The following is a 24,408-nucleotide window of genomic DNA, read 5'->3' as shown; positions in this document are numbered from 1 at the left end:
TACCAAGTTAGCTGTGTATTAATTATTAATTCTTAAATAATTTGTACGAAGGGAGCATTGCGAAGAACCAGGTTCCTCGGACACGATCCTCCAAAAACGGTCGCTCCACGCGTAAGAGTCACCGTTGCACTTTGCACACCATAACTCACGCCAGCTCTCGGTCCAAAACGGTGAACGCAATATGAAAGTGGAAGAAGCGGGCCTGGAACGCTCATAAATACGTCCTCGAAGATCGCACAAATCGCTCGTTCGAGGCCAATCCCCTTCGACGTTACCCTGCGAGAGATACGAGTGGGAACCCCTCTCCGTCTCCGTGGGTGGATACTCTCGAATACTTGTGTATATACGCCACGGGAACTTGCGTGTACATCCCAGTTCATAAGTACGAGGACACTTCCTCGATCGGAGTTAGCTACAAATCTGTTAATGAATATCACTTATGTTCGCGTGTTTTATTTGTGTTGCATTATTTATTCTCTTAAAACTTCTTTTACCAACCTTGAGATCCCGGCTATTGACTTCTTCGTAGAAAAATATTAACAATAAAATACACGTTACCCTATTTACAAAAAACACGAAGTACTATCATTTAAATCACAGATCCTTATCCCAATCTGTAGAGACATGAATTTGTATAAACATCTACATTCTACTAATTTATGACGTACGTTAATTATTCACTCAAGGTGGTAAGTGTCTCCATATTTATGAACGGGAGTGTACGCGTATGCAGACACGCGCCGATATAACGTCCGAGGCATACAGCACTCGCGATATAGAAAGAACGCGTGGGCGAAGGGGCGGCGGCGAAACCAAGGGAGCAGCCAAGGAGGGCAGAGAGGCCAAACCAGCCAGAAAGCCAGTCCAATTTCTCAAACCTGTCCAATCCGTGTCGTATGCAAAATCAATCACGCTCCCGAGGTTCCACCGCCACCCGTCAAGTATCCGGGACCCCACGATTTTCAAATCCAACCGAAGCCACGCGGTAATCCAACTCCTGGGACGAAACTTCTCACCCATCCGCGAGCGCCTGGACGTTGGAACATCTTCGTTCCGCTTGCCTCTTCCTCGTACTTGCGTCTTCTTTCGGCAAACGTGACGCATCTCTCTTACCACGACGTCGAACTTAAATTCGCGTCGAAGCCGCCCGAATCGACTCCGGGAACCTCGATGGCCCCCTGCCACCCTTATGGGTGGCGATAAATTATTCTTCGTGCCTCGAGGTCGACTGGAGGTCGTCGATTAACGTTGCGAGGGGTTAATAGGTACTCGAGACATTTGTATGTAATTATTGGAAATGGAGCACCCTCTTTTGGAACATAGATTACGAGAGCAAATTAAGATGTACATATATTCTAATAGTCCCTGTATACTTGTGTTAAACAATTCATAATATTGATGTCTATCGCACTCACAACTTGAAACGCAAATAATCAATTTTAAAGCCTTCCAAGAAAAACGTCGAGCCCTTCCCAGGTGAATTTTAATTCTCCCTCGCAACCCACCCCTTAACATGTCCACGTTCATGAAACCCAACACAATCGTGTATTTCGTCAGCGATCCCCCAGAGCACCGTCGTACCGAGTCGAAAGCTCGCGGGACCGAGTCGCGAGATGCAAATTCGAACGCAGTCCCGCGGAGAAAAAGACGAGAAGAGTCGACGTTCCGTCGGGAAACCATTAGAAAGTTCTCTTAACACGCGAGCGTTCATTACGAGCCTACCCATTGATATGCATCACCTTCGATCGCGGCTGCAATCATTACGGGGTCCTAAGGGTGAGTCAGGGTGGGGAAGGTAAGGCCGACGCGCGGCGTGCTTCGAAAAAAGTAATTTGTCCTTTGGGAGCAGCGACTTCAAAGTGTTCGACGGGACATTTGTCCCGCGAGCAGGCTTACCCTGACGAGCTGACGTTCTACTTGCGCACCCTTTCTACTTGGCGCGGGCGCATCAGACTTGCTGATTTTTCCCAGCCGAAAACGTCGGGGACGTTGTCCAGTGTTGGTTCGCGCGTCAAGGGCCCCCGTTGTCGGAACTCGGACGACGAAGGCGTACCGAGGGGTGGTGGCCGAGGCGGTGGCTACGAGGGGTGCGAAAAGTTTAGCATACGCATTTTGTACATTGAAATCCCGACACGCTCGTCCAACTTTAAATTGAAACCCGGCTGCAGCTTGCCTCCACCCAGGCGTCGATAGCACGTCGTCGTAGCCGTTCGCGTAGTCGTCTTCACGCTTAGGATCGCGTCGTATAGACCAGAAACTCTCAACGGAAAGGGGAGGAGGAATGTCTTCAATAAATGTAGAAGGTACTAATACTCACGACACTGACTGTATATTAAATATGACAAACAGCATCCTCTTCCAACTTATTCTTGCACGAAAATAAAAACGAAACAAGCAAATGGCAATCCACTCCGACCTCCCTGTAGTTAATTCTCGTGCTTCCATTACAAAATTCGCGTCATACAGCAACGAGCACTCGCTATGACACTTTTTCAAGCTTTCTCCAGCGATAATCCAATTTACAAGCGACTTCCCGCGGAGCAAAAACCGGTCTTTATGAGAGCTGACCATAATGAGACTGGGCATTTTTAATTAAATAATACTAATCACGGAAACCCTCTTACGCAGGCAAATCTCATCTCGTCCCATCTCCCCGCCCCCTGTGCGTATCTTTGCCTCCCCGCCCCTACGGCGCCTATCTTTCTCCGTCTTTCGGCGCCCGTGACTCGTCTCTCTTTTAGACTTCGAATTGTAATTAACATTTGGTTCTCCCATTAGTGTAATTAAAGTGCCATTCCATAATCTAGGAGGCCAGGAGAGAGAGAAGAGGGGTACCTTATCTTTCAGACTTCAGCCTCGACTGCGGGGGTCGTTTTAACCCCGCCGGGCGTCTCCAGCCCCTTTTCAGGAGCACGCCGTTGGTGCCTGTAGCTTTCTTCAACGATAACTCCTTTCTGGAAAAGGACCTCTCCTCGTGGAATGGGGGCAGAGCATCGGGGGGGGGGGGGGGGGGGGAGAACTGAGGGATCGAGGAGGGAAGAAAAAAGAAAAACGCCGATTAAAACGTTTGGAAATCCGATCCTCAGTCGTTCCTTCGCTCCGGGAGCTTCACAGAAAGCGGAAACGCTCTCAGGAATGGCGGAATGCGTTCAACTAGGAACGACCCGCTGCGATGGGCTCTGATATCGGCGGTAAAACGCCGATGATCATGGCAAAAGATTAATTTTAGCCTCGCTTTGCCGTAAAATGTAATTCCGTGAGTTCTTAGGACCATCACAGCCATGAAAATGACGACAGATTTACACTAAACCTACCGACGATCGTACCGAAGACTATGAAAAGGTTAAGGAATTCTTCCTCGAAAGTCGGTCGCGATAAAAGTCGCGCTGTAGGGTGAAAGGCAACGATGCAGGCGGGGCGACAGCGTTAAAATAAAGGAAAGCAAGGAGATAAGGAGACCGAAGCGCGTTGACGTTTTCCGGTGGTTGAGTTAATAATGCGAACAGTACACAGGCCACCGAGTTCAAGGGCGGGGTGGATCCGCAAAGTGCCACCATAAAGAGGCGCGGATGTGTTTATTCGGGAATTTGCCTTTTTTCCTTCCTCTGGCCGACGAACCCCGTCGCAGCGAGATTTTATCTTATTTTCGGCGACGATCCCGAAGGATTTATGCCCTCTCGGTCGTGGCTGGAGGAAGAAGGACGAGGAAGGAGCGAACAACGTCGCGAGGGGGAAGAAAGACGGCAGGGAAAGGATGGGCACCGAGAGTCGAAGGAAAAAGCGGAAGAATCACGATGCAATTATTTTCGTTCCAGCTCGTGAACGGATTTTAAGGTCGTCCAGCCCCTGGCCGCTGGACCGAGGAAGAAACCGTGGAGTCGGAGGAAGCCTGAAGGCCAGAAAGAAGGATTAACCTCGTCAAGTGGGAGAGTCCGTGACAAAGACGTTAAAGTGGTCGAAGGGGATGAGATATATCGCCCGAAATCTGGGGTGAACGTTCACATCGTTCGAGCGTCGTGGGACGTCGAGACACTAATGGCATTTTTATTATTTCTCCACGGAGCTCCCTAGCGCCGATAATGGGCCGTCGGTATGGTCCATTGGACGCGTGACAGGGTTGACAGCTTCTCACCTTTTCTTCGGCTCTCGATGGCGCGCCTAGATCAATGCTCGGAGGACGACTCGCGTGCGATGGGAGTTGACAACGAGAAATGAGGCGATACGATTCGGTTGCGTGGGAGGAAAGTCGATGGAATGACTGAATTAGTCATGTTGTATGCATTTGACTCTGGATGATGTTCAAAATGTATTGACCTTAATCTGACCTTTCGAATAATTATTTCCGTTTAATGGTACGATAAAGATGAACATTAAATTACTTCTACCCGTATTCGACGTGTTCTAATTAGATAAAAACTATATAAAACACGAATTCGTCGTAAGATGAAACAAAAATCAAAAGATTTGCCAGCGAAAACGTAGCACTTTAATTATTATAACGATTACTGCAGAGGCACCATAGTATTGTATTTCTAAGCTTCCGAAGTAAATTTTTTAAGAGCTCCAAAAGGATACGAGGAAACTGCGGGACTCGTAAGTATGTCATAAAGAAGACTGTCGACGGTTTCCGAAACGTCTAATGCCGTACGATCGCAAATCATAAATAGCTCGCTGCAATATACGACCCATTGCCAACCCGTGTACCCACGGAGCCATTGGGCTCGCTGGGTTTTGATGAATGAGGCTCGCATAAAGCTAAAGTATGGTAAAAGCCGCCGCAGCTACTGCTGTAATATTCTACCCCGGGTGCTTTTAGAATCGCTAATGACTAATGGCACCAAAAGGAACCCCTCCACGATGAATACCGCGTTCATGGATCGGTTATTCACCGCGTTTGCGGATTTTTGAAAATTTCTGTTTTCGTTGCAGAATGTAAGTTAGTCGAACAACGATGACACGGTACGCCCGATAAGCCTGATCTTTTAAAAACAAGTAGAGCAAATTTTAGAAAGTTTATGAATTGATGCTAAGCATGTTATTAGAAGTTGTGCAACAACTCCAAAAACAAGTTCGATTAAAAAAAATCAGCATTCCCTTCTTATCTTCGTTTATCCAAATTTCCTATCTAGCAACACCCTCCTCTCGAAACCTTCGTTTCCTCAGGTTGGCACTGTAGTCACCATCCGAGATCCAAAGAACCAACAAGCCGATTCTCCTTAAATATTCCCTACTGGGGATCTAGAAGACGAAGACGAGGAAAAATCCGTGAGTTAATTACCGCGGAAGAAGAAGGGCTGTGATTAATGTCCGTGACTTGACCATCGTTATTGCGTAGCGAGCGGTAGGCTTATCGGGGTAAATCGTGAACGAGCTAGAGGAGGAACATCACGTGCAAAATACGCAAGAGGCTTAGTCGGGGGCTTACGATTACTCGCGATTCGAATGGCAACGAGACTGACGAGAGAGGAAGAACGCGCGGAAAAGAGACGTGGGAGCCAGCTCGAACGGGGTGAGGGGGTGGAACGGTCCAGAGAGCTACGGATTGGCGCAGAAAGGAAAGGGGGAATCGAAAAGTACTTTAATATACGGCAATCCCCTTGGCTTGGAACTCGCAAACTCGAACCGACTAGCTCTCATTGCTGACTACCCTTCTCTTTCTCCGCGTGTATTTCTCTCGTAGGTCGTCGCATGGATTCCGATGAAATTTCACGTCTTCCACGCCTTTGATGCTTACTGTATCTCTAATTGCAGAAACGCGCCGAAATCGGCTTCCATTTGCTCGCAAAAACTACTCCAGCCCCCCTTTCCACCGCGAACTGACGAAAAACTGACGAACTGACTATTTCATACACGAGTATTGGACGAGATATCAACCGAGATACTAACGGATACTAACAGAGAATACACGGAGAGGGATGAAACGAGAGACCTCGATGAAAGTACGGAACGAGTCGGAGAGAGGAGCGTATGTGGTTATCAGTCTGAAGAGAACCTAAGTGCGAACCAAATCTGTTTAGTTCAAATAATAGAAGTAAATGAACGCCGCCGCGCGGAGTGAAGCGGCCTAATAATGGTAAAATGTCGAAGACGAAGCAGGAAAACTGGGTCCCCCTTTCGTCTGGCCGCTGTTTTCTTTCCCATACACTGGCTGATTCGACGCTCGAATCCCACGAGAACGTAACACCAATAGAAACCTAAGCCCGTGGGTGAACCGATCATTTATCCTTTTATCGTGCCGCGGTAAAATGGCATACCTTGGAAGTCCTGCAATCTTTCTTTATTGTGGAGGAAGAGTTAATTTACGAAGAGTTGGATGAGGTTAGTCAATAATTAAAATAATAAAACGCTTGACTGTTTGTCAAAAGCTAATAACAATGCATACTAATACGAATTAAATTTTAGAAATAAGACGAAAGGAGAAAATGCACGAGGAACTCCGGCTTGAATTTTCAGTCGCAGACGTTCGAAAACGAAATTCAGCTCAAACTTGGTTAACAAGATTTACCCATAATCGCCACCGCGAAACTGTTCACATGTAATTTGTTTGTCCCGGACATGCTCGTTGTTCATAATTGCTCGGCCTTGTTTGGCCGTGCGTTTCGGGAGCGTTTACGTGCGGCGCCAGAGCCGCGTCGATTATCGCGTCTGACCTGTGATTCCCCTCAAGAAAATCGAGGTGGAACTACGCCACGTCGATATCTAGGTCCTGAAATAGCTATTCAAAACTTCATTCGATCAAGGACTGCCAATTTCGGATGAAGAACTCCAAAGAATTTCTATTTCTATTACAAAACGATGGTTTTCAGTATCTAATTAACAATTAACATTTAATTTAATTCGTCGAGGGAGTTAACATGCACTGAATCATCCCCTACAATGTGGATATCGACATTTTGGAACGACGCAAGAAGTACCTGCACCCCCGAGGATGTCTCGATCCTCTCTAGACGAAGATCCTCGACAGCGAAGTCGAGAATCGCGGGACACCGTGTGCCCCACGTCTTCCCTTTAGTCCGCGGTGGGGCGTAAACGGCGTAAAAGCGGCACCACCCCTTATCTACATATCAAAAAGGCAATCCGGAGAACTCGCTTATGTAAACGGCGTGGGAGGCTTCGTGTCGCAATCCGGGGATGAAAAGAATTCCGAAATCCGCGCGCTAATAAACCTGCTCTCTGGCACCACGGGACCGCCGTCGGGGGAAGCTCTGACGAGATATTCGTGGGGTTAAGCTCTTTAAGCCGCGGATTAAGCGAGGCGGCATGAGAATTTAAAGTTCTCCCGCCCGACGCCCGGCGCGCTGACGTGCGCCAGCGGGCGCGTACGTGCAAAAATAAAAATTAAAAGTGTATTAACTTTCGCAAGTTTTTACATACACGCCAAGCGGATATTAACTTCCGCGGATAATAACGAAATACCACCCCCCTCGGACCAGGGAGGTTGAAGCACCGGTTGGAAAAGTTACGCTTGAATCTGCGCGCTCTGATAACTGCCTGCTTCCTCCGACCACTCATTTACGAGGATAATTCTCCTTTCTTCTTCGTTGGGCTTCTTTACAGCCCCCTTATTTCTCGGGTAATGCACCGTTTTTAATCGAGTATACACACCGCGGCGGGATAAGCTACTGCTGATAACGTGTGAACTTTATGCTGTGGTTAGAGAGTGATAAAGCAACTTATGGGGGATGTGTGTTGAAAAGCGTAATTCTTAGTCACTTCTGATGGTAGATATTCCGTGATGATTTGGTGATAGATGGTGGCTAATTTATGTTTTATATAATTGTCGAGTATGTTAGCGAGAGAATCACTTATTTTGAAAGCGCTAAATACGACTCACGGCGAATTAAGAATCTCACAAAGCAATTTGTGTGTTTGTAGGGGGTCCGGTAATCACGGTCGGAAGAATTTAATCAGTTCGAGGGATGGAGAGCATTTTCAAGCAGGAACACGTCCATCGGGCTCCGTCTCTTTGGGTTCACCTCCGATCTGCCTCCTCGAAAACCCCGCTCTTACCACCAACTCTTGGCAGCCCTCTCGCCTCTAATTCGAGCATTCGTCAAGCTGCACATACGAGCCATTATAGCCGAAAGTTTCGCTGGCATTAAATGCTAATGAGAGCGGCTGGATTTTCCAGCGGTCAGAGGCCACCACTCGTGCCGATTACGATTCCCAACAGATTCGACCGCGCTACGCAAAGCACTCGTCCTTTCATTCGACGTCAAGATCCGATCTCAACTATTATTTCGTCCCAAAAGCTTTCGATTCGGAAACAATGGATTTAACTTGGGTCTGGTGAACCATCGCACGTCGTTTCAACTCTAATTATGTCGATTTCTACCATGGAGTGATTTTAATCTTTTTTAAATCAACAGAATTATTTTATTATTTATACAGTTCTAGCTTGTTATTTGGTTTCGCGACAATTTGATTAAATATAATTTTTGAATAAGTATTTCTTAGACTTATATTGCAAGTTCACAAGCGTTTCATATTTTGCCAGCTAATATGACGTTGACGAAGAATCGAAAGCAGTAATTCGTCGAACATTCCCCGGAAATACCAAGCGTCGAACAACATTAAGAATTTCGCCAAGTTCCGAAATCCGTTCCCAAAAGGGATTTATTAAACCATCAACGTCTTTCAGCTCGAGCAATTAACTTGCAACGTTGCACACCGGATGATTAATTAATCGCTGGCTGGGAAATTTGCAATTTAAAGGATGGGATTAACTTTACGAGCAGCATATAATTTAATTAATCTTCTCCCTTCGATTAAACCGGTGTGCACGTACGTGAGCCTTGAACCTGATACACGATTAATTCTAGGCGTTCCTGATAAGACGATGCGACGAGACAAAAGGGTCTATAGGTGGTAAAGCAATATCTACCGGGGGCAGGGGGGGGGGCGATGAAAACCGACCAATTAAGTGGACCCTGCAAAATTGGTTTTTAATTGAACGACAGATACCAATGACGTTAATTAACTGGCCTTTAGCTACGCAGACGATATATAGAACCAAATTTTCGCCAAAAAGTAAGTATTGTTCGCAACAATGCGATTGACTATGTCAGAATAATTTAATATAGTGCGAAAGTTTGTCGCCTGGGTTCCTGGTAGTTTTGCATTAAATATAAACTAATGTATTATGTAGCGTTTAAGGAAAATAATGCGTTCATACTGCATAAAACATCCGATTACGTATTTTTCCATTCGAATGGAACATAATAAAGAAGCACATTGCTTTCCTGAAATAATACTCGAATAATACAATAAAAAAGAATAATTATTTCCAATGAAAAAAAAATGACATGCAACTCATACTTTTGCTTTCGTTTTATCCAACCCAGTAATTATAAGCTACTTCATCCCGAAAGGCGGCAAACTAATGAAAGCCAATAAACTCTCCGACATAAAATACTAAATAGCTCCAAGGTAGGTGGAAGCAACGAAACGACGAAGTGACGAGCGCGAACGAAGGCGTGATACATAAACGTATGACGCATCAACGTAACGCAGTCATAATTTTACCGAGCTGAAGCCCACTCCAGTGGGCAATGGGTCTCGCGTTTCCACCATCAACCCATCATCCCCAAAGCCTGCAGACGCAACAACCCCGTTGTCCCCACACGGCCGCCTTTCACGACGCTGGCTAATGTCTTTTCTGTGTTGCGCTAGTCGTCGTCCCTCGACAACGCGCAAGACTGAAAGGTCCTGCAGAGGTATTATCCTATTTCGCGAGCAGTTCTCTCCTCAACGTTGAGTTACGCGGACAACGCGCGCCGCAACTTTCCCAGAACGCTAACAACGAACGCGGAGGTAGCAGATCTTGAGTAATCGAGCTTGACTGCTCACATTGATTGAGAATGAAACTGAAGGCACCCTTAAAACGACACCTTCTTTCTTATAATATATATTGTTATATTTTTAATAGCGTATTCCCACGATTTCAACACGCGTTCATAATTTGATCGCTTACTGAACGTTACTTTCAAAGCAAAGTAAGATCTAATGTTTGATTCCTACGGCTGAGCATGGTTTCTCCCAGATCAGCTAGGGACGTTAAAGAGGCTGAAGGATGCAGAAGGGAAGACCGCACTGGATCACGTTGTAATGTAAGAACCAAGCAATTTGTTGGTATCAGGTGCACGGGGTGTCTCAACTTGTAAGCCCCCGGTTTCGCCCGCTGCCGGCAATTAACTCCATTACCACCCTGTAACGTCGTGAGCTGACTTGCCTTGCACGAAGTACGCGCAACTCGTTAAGCCTTTGGGTTTTGGACTTGGGCCCTTTGCCGAGCCCGAAGGGACACTAGATAGGATAGACCTCTAAGACCAAAGTAAGTGCGCCGAACCTGGTTTTAGGAAAATCGGAAATATGAGACTCCCCTCTGGCATTATCGCGTGAAAGGGGCACGTCTTTCCGTTAATAATTCACGATGACGTCCCTCAGATTTTATGTCCTGGTCCGCGTGCACCCTTACCGATGACTAATACCAGTTTGTCATTTTCTTGAATAATGCATTCTTGATATTCTTTTATTATTTTCTCTAACAGTAATTACTACGCCCATTAATACACCCACCTAGCTACTCAAGAAGCGAAGTCAGGTTCCCGCGACCACCGAGTAACGAATCCTAACAAGCAACCCCCGTCCGCTACTCACTCGTCTGAGAAATAAGGATAATTCGAGCAACGCACGCCGCGTTGAATTATTTCAGTCCGCCACGAGACAAAGTATACAAGGCGGAACGTGATACATTCGCGGTAATATTATCGCCAAGGGATGAAACCAGGACACGAGCGTCTCGCGACGGTAACGTATGGCCGTAGACCCCCACGAGTACCCGCCACGTCCGTATAACTCCGTTGGTTCGATTCATATATTCATAGGGAAATGGCAAGTCGGACGGCGGAGGAGTTGGCTACTTCGGGGGTGGATGTGTGTACCGCGATTGCCACCGGTCGCGACCTCATGCATACATCACGGACAGAAAGTGATGGAACGCACCCCCGACACCACGGGTCACCTACGTGGCCAAAACTGTCAGCCTGACTGATTGCCAACTCCCGCGACGTGTACCGGCAACAACTTCTCCCGAAACCGTCTCCGACCTGTCGCCATTCACTCGCCCCACTTCCACCCTCGCCATCCAGCGGTTTCTGAAACGCTCAAGGTGCCCAGCAGGTGGTGGAATCGTTCCTGGACGCTGGGATTAATAACGAGGGAAACGCGGGAATGGGTTTTCCCGAAACTCCAAGCTGTTTCGACGACGTGACACGACGTGTTTATGAAAACACCGTGCACGAACGCTGCCTCTGTGTTTCGGGGAGTGATTTACTTATCTTATCAATATTCCCGCGTGCTTAGCGAGCTTGGCGTTATATCGGATGCGTAATCGCGAGAGTTTGCTACTTAGCGTAGTCCTCGGTCGTGGTTGGGTCAAAACATGAATGGAGAAGCCGAACTTAAAGCTTGGTTGGATGAATTACATATATGTATAATATGCATACAAATCATCAGACTCTTTCGATGGTCACCTGTGATGATAATTCAATGTTCTTGAAATCAAGAAATCAATGAAGAATATTTACAAATCGCTATCATGCCATAAACGCGACTTCGAGAAGACAATCTTGATTCCGAATACGCGATTCATGACAGAATTTCGACTTCAACGGGACCCAGACAATAATTCCACGTTCCCAGTAAGACTCGGCGACAAGCACAGCCATTTCACCCCCGTAGCGAGCGACGCCCAAACGTGGCACAATTTGTAAAACGCTGTATCGCGGAGAAGCATAACCCGCGGAGAATATGATGCCCTCGTGAGTAAAGACGCGAAGTGCGCCCGTGAAAGAGGAGAAGCGGGGAAGACGATGGAGTGTTTACGAGCGCGGCGCCATTAGACGGATGTTGTCAACGCGTAATTGCCAATGGTGCGGTAACTCGCTTCCTACGACTTCGCGGCTTTCAGCTCTAACGACGCACAGTGTGATATTTCGGCGATCTAGGAGGACAAAACTTACGTGGTCCAACATCTCCGAAACTATTAGGCCGTCTGCACACGAAGCTACTCAAAAGAAACAGCTTTAACAATCGGTGGTTTTCATGAATGTTTTTTTCGAAAACTATCAGTAAAGTGAGATTAAATTTAGATTAGCAGAGACAACACCAAGGAGCCGTGGCTGGTACTAGTGATCCGTAAAAGAAGAAAGTATCTTGCTTGCAAAGTATCCACGTTCCTCTACCACTCCAGAGAATCCCACCTTCGATGACGCGTCGAGATGTCCTGTCCAAGGACCTCGAAAAAGGTCGTCGAGAAACCTGTTATCGGAGCGGGTCGCGAATCGCGACGGTCAAAGTCCTCCCGGAGCGTTCCTCGAGATCCGCAAGTGACCATCGCGAAAAGGGTGTTCGAGAGCACGCAACGAGGAGGAGGTCAGAGAACGAGACAGGGTGGAGAGAAAAGCGTAGGTCGAAGGCCTCGACGGATCGAGGCCTAAGCACGTTCTCACCCTTGGCGCTGCTTGTGAGGACCCTCGGAGGGCCTAACGAGCGGCTTTGTCATTTCTGCGTCTTCCTTCCCGCTTCGCCCCGTGCACGCTTTCTCTCTTAATGACGGTTCCCAATACACGCGCATAAATAGGTCCAAGCCCCTCGCGAATGCGGACGGAGCCGAGCGTACACGCTCGTCTTCCGTCGTTAGCCACTCAAGACTGCGACTCCCATCCACGCATGTTGGTTTATCCGTGGGACACCGACGACGCTTTGAATGCGCGTTAGTGGAAATTCTGCGCGAGACCCGGGACACTTGTATTATCATTAACGACGATTAAGGCGCGTGCCAGCACAGAGATTTCGGTGGAAGCAGGGTCTCGATCGCACGTACGGTTATGAATACATTACTGGCGCCGGGAGGGACTCGTACGCGGCGTTCGAGTCCTCCCGTCGTTTGGAAAATAGTGGACAAAGGGCGCAGGGTAAGAGAGTTTCCTTGGGTAGGTGGAACTTTTGTGTCGGGAGTTGTTATAGTCGATAATGTCAGGTATCGGTGTATCGTATTGGTTCATAGTTGACAGCAGACTTTTAGATTGGGTCTTTAGTAAAGTATAATTAGCAAGTCATGGATCGAGTAGGTGTGCCATGTCCTCCAGAAAAGTCTTTCATTCTCTACATCAGGGATTTTCAAAGTGACCGAAGGAGTTAGAAATGAAAAGAAAATTAACCAGTTTTAATCCAACTTTCGAAAAGAGAACCTTCCATCAGCCTAACCCTGAGCTATTCGCACCGTCTTCACCCTACCATCTCAATTTTTCCAAGATTGCCATATTCGTCCCACCATGTATATCAGTGGGAGTCTTTAGACATTTTTTTAAGAAGTTCGCTAGGGTCTGCACGCTCCACGCCGCAGGAAACGCTGATTAGTATCCGGTAGGAGGAAAGTTTCCGAGGCATCGTTGTGCGAGTCCGCCTTGAGATTCTAATGGATTCTCATTTAAATAGAAATCTCATGCCGATACACAGGGGCCGAAGCCGCTATACGCGACCGGGATGGAAGGACAAACCAACGGGTCCAAGTGTGTTTGCCATCCAAGTAATGGCTACGGAGGGTCCTCTGTTGGCCTGCCCACCCTGGACAGCGTCGGTCAAGTATGGCCATGCAGAGAATGGGCGTGCAAACAAGGCACCCATGACCCCATGTCTGGGGACCAGGTTCCTCCAATATACATTTTTTACTTTCGTTTTATTTCTCTATTTTATCGACGTTTCCTGTTTCATTTCATCGATGCGGACGAGACGTCTTTATCATATGGTCGCGATGTATTCAAAGTTACCATTTGTACTTGACGATTTAGACTTTTTAATTGGGGTCACCTTCAGAACGATTTAATACGTATACGTGTTTTAAAAGAATATTTATTATTTAATATATATTTGTATGTAATTATAGGAGACGTTAGAGTAATTTAAAAGTGGTATCACCAACAATTTTGATAGTTGTTGTGTTATCTCCTGGACTACGCCAGCAAATAAGTCAAACATTCAAAGAATAAATAAAAAGTGAAAAATAAATAAAGCACTTCTCTATACCGTTTTGCACACTGATGTAACAAAATTTCAAAATGTTTCCAAGCGACGCGAACTTGTTGAAAATGAAAATATTCCGCGCGATTGCAACTGGAACGCTCCAGAAACAATTTATGCAAATTGTTGGAAATAGAACGACCGTTTTATAGTAAGAAAACGTCACCGTCTGGAGATATTTCTGTACATGTCTCCGCGACAATGGTGTTCCCCGTCGCGTACCCACCCACGTGCACACATATAAAACGTTCGCTCCCGCCTTTTTCCCCGCTACAGAATTTTCACCCCATTTCGCAAGCATGTCACTTCCTGCCTAAGTTCGTATCGGTCTGCTGGCAAAAAGGAGCACGCAGAAACGCCGCTGTACGTATGCGTTCGTACGTTTTCACAATGGTACCGACGTCCATGGTCAGTCGACTGGTGGTACTTTGCATGCAAACACAAAGCGTTACATCTCCCCGATGGCCGGTCAAAGGGACAGTAAATTCTACAAACTACCGACGTCTAGCCACTACTTATCGCTGATCTCGACTTTTTTTTACATTCTTTACGATTCGGCTGTTCCCTTATTTTTTTTTTACACGGGAAAGACCTGTCAGACAAACGACAAATTGTGTGACCACGCGACGGAAAATGCGTTCAGATTGTTCCGAAGCTTGGTGACTCGAAAAATGGAACTTTTCAAAGTTGTCCGAGGTGCCAAGAAATTCGATAGTTTGAAGAGTAGTGATCCGAGGTTCTAGAACTGAGGAGTTTTAAGATATGACAGTAGAGAAAGTTAAAGCTTAAAGATTCAAGAGCTATCCAAGCGACTGAAAGCTACCCAACCTGAAAGTTGTCATAGGATTAATCCTCCTACCCCTTGAGAATTAATTTTCTGAACTCCTATGGTATGAAATCATGACACCAAAGCCAGCTACATCCCCCGAGGGCCCAAAATGCATACAACAAGGGGAGTTCCAGTGTCGTAACACATGGAGACGTACCTATCTCGACCGTAACCTGCAGATTTGTTGCGTCCAAGAGAGGCACGCAGAAGAAGAACGACAGCGAGCGGAATCAAATCAAAGTTGGGCTTGCAATTCGAATCCTAGAAGGAATCCGAGACACCGAGAGGATGGGACGGTAAAGAAAGCGAATGAGAATGAAAAAAAGAACAGTGGGAGGAGAGAGAAGACGGCGGAACGGCTGGCTGGCTGTTCTCGCCGATCAAATTTCCAGAATGGCTCGAGCTCCATTAAACAGGTCCTACTTTTGCTCCTGCAGCCAGGGAGCCCCGGCTAACCCGTCGCAAAACGTTCGACGAATACCTCCATCGGTCGCGGGGATGCTAGTTTCCCCTTCATTTTTCTCGTGCCGCGGGTCGGAAAGTCGATCCACGAATTCCAAGAATCCCCCGGGTCTCACGCGATTGAGCCCAATCCTGTGTCTGTTATTACCCGTCCGCCTCGATGACACCAGCTTTCCGAACGAGAAGTTCTAACGGATTACGCCTCGTCGAGCTACGATCGCGACTATGAAACGCTTTGGAACGCGGACGAAAAACGAGCACTATCTTTAACGCCAGACCAATGATTCTGAAAAATTCTGCGAAGCTGAACTTTTGTTTTGAGACAATTTGAAAATTGATATGTCACGAGCTGTATTGCGTTACACATACAGAATTAACCTTGTGTGAACGAATTTTACAATGGCGCTCATTGATCTTACCTAATTGATACGCCGCATTTTCTTAATATTTTATAATTTTGAAACATCACACCTTACATCGATCACCCAAGTTATTAATGTCTACTCTTTCCTTAACACGCGTGAATCTTTACCACCGTATTTAGCAACGAAGGTCAAAAGAGAATTTTTTGCTAACGTGCCTCTAGTCATCGACTTCAAACGCATACCTTTGATGGCCTCACTTAATCCATTCTGCAATGAGCAAGAGTCCCGCGTCTACCATCACGAGCAGGCTCTGATAACCAAGCATTTTGTCTGTGTCCAAAAGTTTGTCTACTCGCGTTACCTCTCGCCCGACGTCTTCGTCGTCTCCGCCCGGTCGGTATCAACAGCTACTCTACTTCGCCTCGATATTTCCCTGGTCCAATATCCGCATTGTCTCGTCTTGTCTGCGTCTTCACGTGTGTCTAAACTAACCCCTCGGCATTCAACGCCACCTCTTTCTACCCCCCTCGCTCTCCCTTTCCTCTGTGCTACTCGAATTTACGCTCGAAAATCATCCTGTGCCCCTTCCAGCCGGATCCTTCGCCCCGGGATAAGGCTATCAAGTGCACGTTGCGTCTTCGAACCCACCCTGGGACGACTACTGTACGTCGACGATGGCTACCGTTCGTCCAAAATTATTCTACACGCGTTCCGTTCGAGCTAGGCTTGTTTACTAACAGAAATTAACTGATTGCCCACCGGTGTGAATTTTTATGAACCCTCCAGGGTCGAACTACCTTAGTGGTAATTAATTTTTAAGTTGCTGGATTTAAAAAGGATTCCGACATAACATTTTCGTAGGTATTGTAGAACTGCTGGAATACAGTGACAAGTAAATTATTGCATCAAGAATTGATCATGCGAGACGAAGAACCGAAAAAGAACCCCACCTTCATAAAATACCCGGTAGACTCTAACACGTCGTACACCTTTGGCAATCCTCGTACCAGCGATCTCGCGATACTAATGCCGCAACTTATAGGCTATTACCATGCCATCCCAGAAGCACCCATTACGCAGTATTCAAATATTCCCTCAGAGAGAGTCAATGGGGGCCATACTACCCGAAAATAGCGAGGTATCGAAGTCCCGTAACCTGTAAAGAGTTTATCGAAGAAGAAGGACTGTTAAGGGTAAAGGGTAGTTTTGCGAGCAGCGGAGAAAACCTGGGGAGAGAACGAGAGGTAGGACGAAGGTGAAAAAGAGAGGGAGAGATTCTAGCGGGACAATCTCATCTCGATCCCGTCGTACATCGTGCCACCCGAGGCCCTACATCTCCAGCCTCGTCCTGCGTCCCTCTGAGGGACCCATACACCCTCCACGAGTCTTCATCCCCCTCCTTTACGTTCTGGTAGGTACACCGGGCTCCTGCGACCCTCGACGTGGCAAATTGAGCACACTCACCCCTTGGAGGAGACCGAGCAGCGTTACGAGCGATATATGTGGACCATTCGACAGACAAACGGCTCTCTTTCCCTCTCGGATACTACCGTATTGTACGTCTTTCCTCCTTCTTTAGGAGCATCCCCTCCTACATGGATCCAGGCGCGATCGTAAGTCGAGGAGCGCGACGCTATCCGATTGAATTACGACTTGAAAACGTTTCTATTCGGGATGGGACACGGGACGGTTGGTCAGCGAATCTGGGAGTAGAGTTTGTTCTGGTTAACGAGAAACAAGGGCTGATTGTTCGGCCTCTGGTTAGTTTATTTTATATTTAGAGGAAGAAATTGTTGGGTTGCTTATATAATAAGTTTGCGTTAATTTTTTCTTCAGACTTATCTAACATCCAAACTAATTTGATTCTGTGAACCTAATACCAATCAACTACTCTGGTAACCCGAGCAATTCTAATAATTTGGGTCTACACTTCATCTTTCGTTATTTTTTTCTGGATGCTAGCTGGGTTATCGAAAGTTCCCGATCGTGGATGAAATTCCACGGGAAGAAAACGCTGACTTAGAGTTCGTCGCAAACGAGCCGGCGAGAAAGAATGGAAAGGGACGAGCCGGCTGAAAATATCCTGGAAGCTTTTCATAAATACTGAACGATACCCAGGGCGAATCCAGACGCGGCTGGTGGCCTCCTGAATCGGGCTCATCTCGCGCCAGCGCGAAAGCGGTGGTTTTCACTCGGGTCTAATAAAGGGTTAATTAATACGCTTTAAACCGTCGCTCTCGAAAGGGGTGCCTAGGGTGGAGGCACGACCTACAAAGTGCTCCAGTGTACCGGAGAGAGAGGGAAAGCCAGGGAAGAGAGAAAGAGAGGCGTTTGGCCGTCGCTTTCACACCACACAGCTTCGAATCGAATCAGCGGGTGTTGTTGCGTGAATCCCTCTTTTCTGACACCTCGTTTCCAAAACAGTGACAGGCATCGCTCGATACTTTCAACCTAATCTCTCCAAGAGTATATGTATAATCGCCTATAGTGCAATCAGTTTGAGCTACGAGACATTTCGTAGTTGGCAGTGAACGGGCTAAAATTACTTGTCATACCTCTGTCAAGCAAATACCATCCATGAAAATAATCAAACCCTATTTATAACTTTCCCCCCGTACCACCAGTGTTCCATTAACGCAACTAGTCCAAAATACGAGGAACACAGAGTCGTCGAGGAGGCCAGGAGCGGGAATATTCACGCATAAAATGTAACCAAGTAGCTGGAGGAGGCTGGCATAATTATCTTCCCGGTGACACGGCACCCGAGCAGAGGGCGTAAAATCAGCCGCGTTACCGGTAAATCCGTACAGCCAGCGGTAGCGACTCGTCGCAGCGCAGAAGAAGCGCAAGGCGCCTCATCCACGGTAAACCCAATTTATTTCGTTCCGGGCAAGGGAGGTGAGAGCGAAACGAGAAAGCCCTTTTCGGGGTGGGCGCCAAACGGTGATGCCACCGGCGACTTGTGAACCACTTGTCGCTGTTACGGCCCCATAAATTCACGGCGCCGCCGACACAACGACGAACCAGCTCTCGGTTTCTCTCAGACTGCTACTCAGGAGTCCCTTAGACGCGTGTTTGGATGCCTGCTTACTTGCGTTTACCCCACGCCCAGAATTCGCCGCCGCCAGGACCCTAATCGAAATCAACGTTTCCGCTCGTTACACTATTCTATTGTCGTATCCTGACGGGATTTGCTGCCTCCCGTTGCTACTCGAGGAAAAAAGCACGAGAGGGGGGTAAATAAAACATTATTTCGGGAGGAGGAGCTCGAGGATGGGAGCATTTCCTGCACTTTGTGCCTCGCGTGTTGCCGGGGGTTGGATAGGAATGCTTTCGGGGTTGCGATAACGCAAGGCTGGATATTGGGGGATTTATAAGTGATTTAATTGAGTTTTCGATGATAATACGGCGGGACACCTTGTAGGTGGAAGATTTTATTACGAGAGGGATATTTGTGAAATGTTAGAAGGTATAGGAATACTTTCAGTTGTGATAAAGAAAGGCTGAATTATTAGGGAATTTATAGGTGATTTAATTGAGTCCTCAGGAACAATGATTATCGGACACCTTGTAATGGATCCACCGAGTCCTAGATAAATCAAAAGCAACGAGCTCATTTAAGTCCCAGCATTCCGACTAACTCGAACACCTAAATACTAATATCCCTCCCTCCAGTCTAGCGGGAGCTGAACAAGGACCAACGAGGATCAGAGGGACCAAATCTTCCTGGTAACCGGCTACGTGCCGACTTTTCCACTCGCTTTTAAGCAGTATCGATCCTTGGTATCTGTCTTCCCGAAAGGCTTGCGGCTTCCTGAGTCCGCCATGCGGGCGACCCAAGAGCTAACGGGTTGAACGGCTGGTGAACAGCCCCCTGAGAGGAAGAGGGTCAGACCGGCGGTACGACGGAGACACGCCGTGGAACGGGGGTGGAGATGACGACGCTGGGAAAGAGCGGGACAGGGAGAAACGGTAGGCTTCCTGCATCCGACGTCTCGTCGAGGAACGTAACATAACGAGATGTAGTCAGTGGTGTATGACGTCACGGTGGTGGGCGTTCTCGTCGTTGCGCTAGCTCGCTTCCTGGCGACTGTTTCCGTGGAACGGCGGAGACCGTCAACAAAGGACGACCAGCCACCCAACGAGGAAGGGAAGACCCGTCCCACCCGTATCTCTCCGCAACCGTATCGCTGCTAGGTCCTCCTCGGCCACTGGACTCCGGCGTTCCTTGTGTTGTCGATGTCTCAGACGAGATTGAAAACCAACCGTGCAAGACGATTACGTCGCAGAAACGAGTACGACCCCGAGGACCCTATCCACGGTTCGCTGCGAAAGAAATTTAGGACGCATAGGTGCCACACCAAGTGGACGCTAGAATTGCAACAATCAATGTAAATGCCGTTGCAAGTTGTCTGCAGACAAAACATTAGCCCATAAAGGGTTAATCTTAACTCCTGAGAAATCCTTGTGTCTTTAAAAATAAACTATACATTTCTCCCGAACATCTGACGAACTCCAAATTCCCGTATTCCAAAAATTGGATTAAACTTCACACACCAGAGAGTTAAAAACATAAAAGCACACCAAAATTCCACTTAAAGTCCCAAAATTGGAGCCCATATCGTCCAGAAACCGCACCTCAGATTAAATAATCCTACCCAGTGACGATCCACCGGAGTTATTTTGGTCTGTTCCTGGGCTCGGTTCGCAGACCGCTACCCGACGCTATCTCGGTGCTTTTCACAAAACGCGTCAGCCCTGGGAGGACGCAGGACGAAGAAAAAGGAGCACGGAGGAAGGACGAGGCACGGGGTAGTAGCCATATATACGACGACCCCCATTGAACGTCGTACTTTGAAAACTTTGGACGTTAAGAGAAAGGGTAGCTGGCTGCTCAGGACGTATTGTAAAGGCTCCGTCCGGACGATGGAGATGGTTGCTGGCGTAGGGTGGCGCTGCTCGCGACGACCTCCTAGACATCGCTTCGATTTAAGGAGTGCCAGACCCCATGGGGGTGGCAGAAATGCTAGGATTTTGGATTCTATCGGGGATCGAGCTATCAGAGGAGAGGGACAGGGCAATGAAACGCTTTCATTCTGGTAAAATCTCCAGATAGAGGCGGACGGGATTCACGAAAACATCGCGACACGAAATAGGAATTCCTCGAAGATCAATCGCCGTGAAGTAGGGAATAGAGAGCCAAAGGGGCAAGGATTTGATAAAACGGCAATCGGGGGACATACCCGACGTCCCTATTCGTCGGATGCGTTCAACTTCCAGATTGCAATAAAAGTTGTAAAATCTTTAGCGACTCTTCTCTGGCGTCAAGTATTCCGTGGACTTCAATTTCTGTCGGTACGAAACCCGAACAGATTTTTACTCTGTGTCATCATCGGAGGGAAGAGAGCATAAGCCGAAGCAGTTCTTGGCATTTGTAACGCCGAGGAGGCTGCGAGACAAAGGTTCCGTGACGCGGACCAACCCCTTTGAAAATATCCGCCACGTTCTTGCTCGACTTCCCGGAGCGTCGAAAAGTTGCCAGTTTTCTTTTCAAACAAACCTTCCGCTTTGGTTAACAATTACTTCGCCGCGGAAAAGCGACGCGAGTAGTTTCAGAAATTTTTCGCGAGAGGGATTCTCTTTACTTCACGGGGATAATCGATTCCTACGAGAAACAAAAACTGCGAATGCAGGCGTAGAGCATCGTGGATATGGTACGAACGAAAAATAAATAAATACGTGGATTCTTGGTAATTTAAGAAATTAATTCTCGTTGTATTAGATTTTAATTAGGTCGTCATATGTCCCTACCATAGGTTGTGTTTACACTAAATAAGAAATTTGGATTTTGACAGAAAAGTGGGAAAAGATCGTAGATCGTTAGAGTACGTAAGACGTTCCTCTCAATAAATATCTGGACGAGTGAGAATTAATTCCTAACATTACCTAAAAGTGTGCTCGTTTGATTAAAGATACATAAAGAGTAGAGTAACTTTGTTTAGTTTCCAAGTTTGAGCACATAAGAGTTACGAAACGCTCGGAAACTCGCAACTATGGGTTCCGAGCGTCTTCGCCAGGGTTATTAGGACAATGGTCCATCAAGGCTATCAGAAGGAAGTCATTTTCCATGCCACGGTTCGAAGACCATACTGATAATAACGCTTCGTCCATTTCGTCAGCGTAAAGACAGCTTTTAGCCGTCTCGCCATCCACTCACCTAAACCGCGTCGCGCTGTTGATGGTAGGGAATGGTTGAAACGCAAGGACTCGCGCTAATGAAGGACGAGCAAGAGTGGGTGGGTCGACACAACGACGCGAGGCAAAGGCCAACAGGTCGCCATTAGAGCATACTGTTTCGAACTACTAATAGCCAATTCATGCGCCCGCCTGGTCGAGCCCAGTCTCCCAGTTTCCCTAGTAGCTACCGCGAACCAAGATTGTCGCCCCACATAAATAGACGCGGCTAGCGGGAACACCCTTTGCCCCTCGATCTTACCGATTTACGTGCTACCTAGCGCGTAACTGACTGAAATATTGGGATCCTTCGTTTGGGATGAGGATGTTAGGATTGAATAGGTTCCAATTACAAGCTCGGGGCATCCGATGTGGCCCAAGAAAAAGTATAACACGAAGATGGATCTTCATATTTCTAAGATAAAGATTAAATGTTTGCTTGCTAACAAATTCAACATGATCTTGAAAAAAAAAACATAAAAAGAATAGTTGACAAATAATTTTTGTTGAAAAGCTGATCAAAACATTGTAGTCGATTAATTTGAAACGGGATTTCTTTCTCCTTTCAACTGATTCGTATGTATAGCAATCTTGCAAAAATCATACCATCCGATATGTCCTAGGCAAACACATGAATATCAATCTGTTCATTCGTAAATCTTTCCTGCCCCAGGCCAGTACGTTATGGCAAAGTCACGATGCAAATTAGACACCAGTCTTCCAAGTGTTCGTCGTTGAACAAGGGAAACGTCGTTAACAAGTTTGAGAAGTTTGCAACAGTGACCAGGAGCGTCTGTGAACTCGCGTTTTGCCAAGATATTAATGCACACCTAGCTTCAAACCTTCCCAACAATATTTGCCACTGCCAGTCACTCGGACCCACCTACCTTCCAGATAAAGACGTTGATCCAAATCGATTCCGAACGAAATCGAGACACATCCAGCGTCTCTGTGCGAGTCAAATGTCCAAGTTCGGTGGATTCAAGAATCCCTGGCGATAGAACGGCGAGCTATCATCAAACTTTCTTGCATCTTATTCCGAGCTTCGACAGGAGTTCTATACATTGGCTGGGCGGGTAGCTACCAACGGATATACGAGCTATTCCCAGCGGTCCGCACCCTCCTTGGTACAATACTTGGTCTTCGTCTTGCGCGCTCTGCCCGCGTAATTACGAGGGGAAAATTAAGCACCGACACAGCCGCCGGTCGGTCGACCTGTCGGTCCTTTCGCTCGGTTAACGAGAGCGAGACGGAGCTAGAACGCGACGGAGGGACGAGGACACCATGGAGAAGGAAAGGAATCACGTTCCCCGGTGCTTACACGAGAAAGACGACAAGGAGAACCGGGGCCTGTGCCAGCCAACCGCCGAGAGTCTTCTTAGATCTCGGCAATGGATCCAGCCACAAAGCGGCCATTAAAAGATCATATCATCCCGGCGTTACGGCTTTTGAAATCCTTCATCGAGATATTTCAGCGACCACCGAAAGAGCTATTCAACAACGTATTCATGATTAAAAAAGTTATTGTTATCCCCTCTGCTCGTTCGTAAGGGTTAGGCAAGAGAGCGAGATTCTCGAGGAACGAAGGTGTCTCGAAATTACGCGTACCATATTGCAGGTGGTGTTAGAATATTACTATGGGTCGATGGGATAGTCGAATATCACGTGACTAGTGAGAAAGGAACGTAGAAGTTGTAATTAATAGGCATGTACTTTTATGTATCCACTTAATAGTAGCTAACAAGGTCGTCCACTTTGTTAGCTATCTTGTTTAATCTAAACTATGTCACAGTTCAAGTAAAAATAAGTGTAGTTACTACAATTCCAATGAAAACCCTAATACATACACCATAGCAAATCCATCTCAACAAGGAACTACGTTCGGCACTCTTTTATGGGTCACGAATACTCATCGCTAAAAGCGAAATTCTTCGCTTTACCTTACGTACGATTTCATCGACGCTTAAAACTCTAGCGGTAACGCTAAACCGTGGAACTTATGTGTCGCGGAAGTTGTCCAGCGTACGGTTATGCTTATGGAAAAAGCCTCTAGCATCGAGGTAATCGTCCTCCTCTTTCCCGATGCAAGTGGCCTCTTTTTTGGGCCGCGAGGCGCGTCTCTCCACTTTCTTAATCCGTTTCACCGCGAGGAAGATTATTTTACGAGCCTGCGGTGCCCTGGCATCAGCTGCGTCTTCGACGCAACCCCAACTCTCCGTGGCGAGCACCATCGAGAGGAAGAAAGAAGCCGTCGGTGAGGAACAGCGCTCTAATGCGAGTTAATATTACTCCCCTATTTTTTAAGAGACGCTATTTTATTTATAGGACACAGTCCCATACGCGGGCAGGCAATATTTACCAGACAAACGACTATTATCTCGCACCCCACTACGTTCGGTTAACCGAGGGAGGAAATCCATTTCTGAGAAAGACGCG

At 47.1% G+C, this 24,408-nt stretch overlaps 1 protein-coding gene across 4 annotated transcripts in view; it reads right to left on the bottom strand.

Annotated features, from left to right (window-relative positions):
• The window catches only part of LOC128887577 (mucin-2), a 295,584-nt gene that overhangs the window by 128,656 nt on the left and 142,520 nt on the right, over window positions 1–24,408 (bottom strand). The window lies entirely within an intron of this gene.

The sequence above is a fragment of the Hylaeus anthracinus genome, unplaced genomic scaffold, assembly GCF_026225885.1.
Source record: "Hylaeus anthracinus isolate JK02 unplaced genomic scaffold, UHH_iyHylAnth1.0_haploid 11989, whole genome shotgun sequence".
NCBI classification, from domain to species: Eukaryota; Metazoa; Arthropoda; class Insecta; order Hymenoptera; family Colletidae; genus Hylaeus; species Hylaeus anthracinus.
This window is presented reverse-complemented; position numbering and strand designations above follow the sequence as displayed.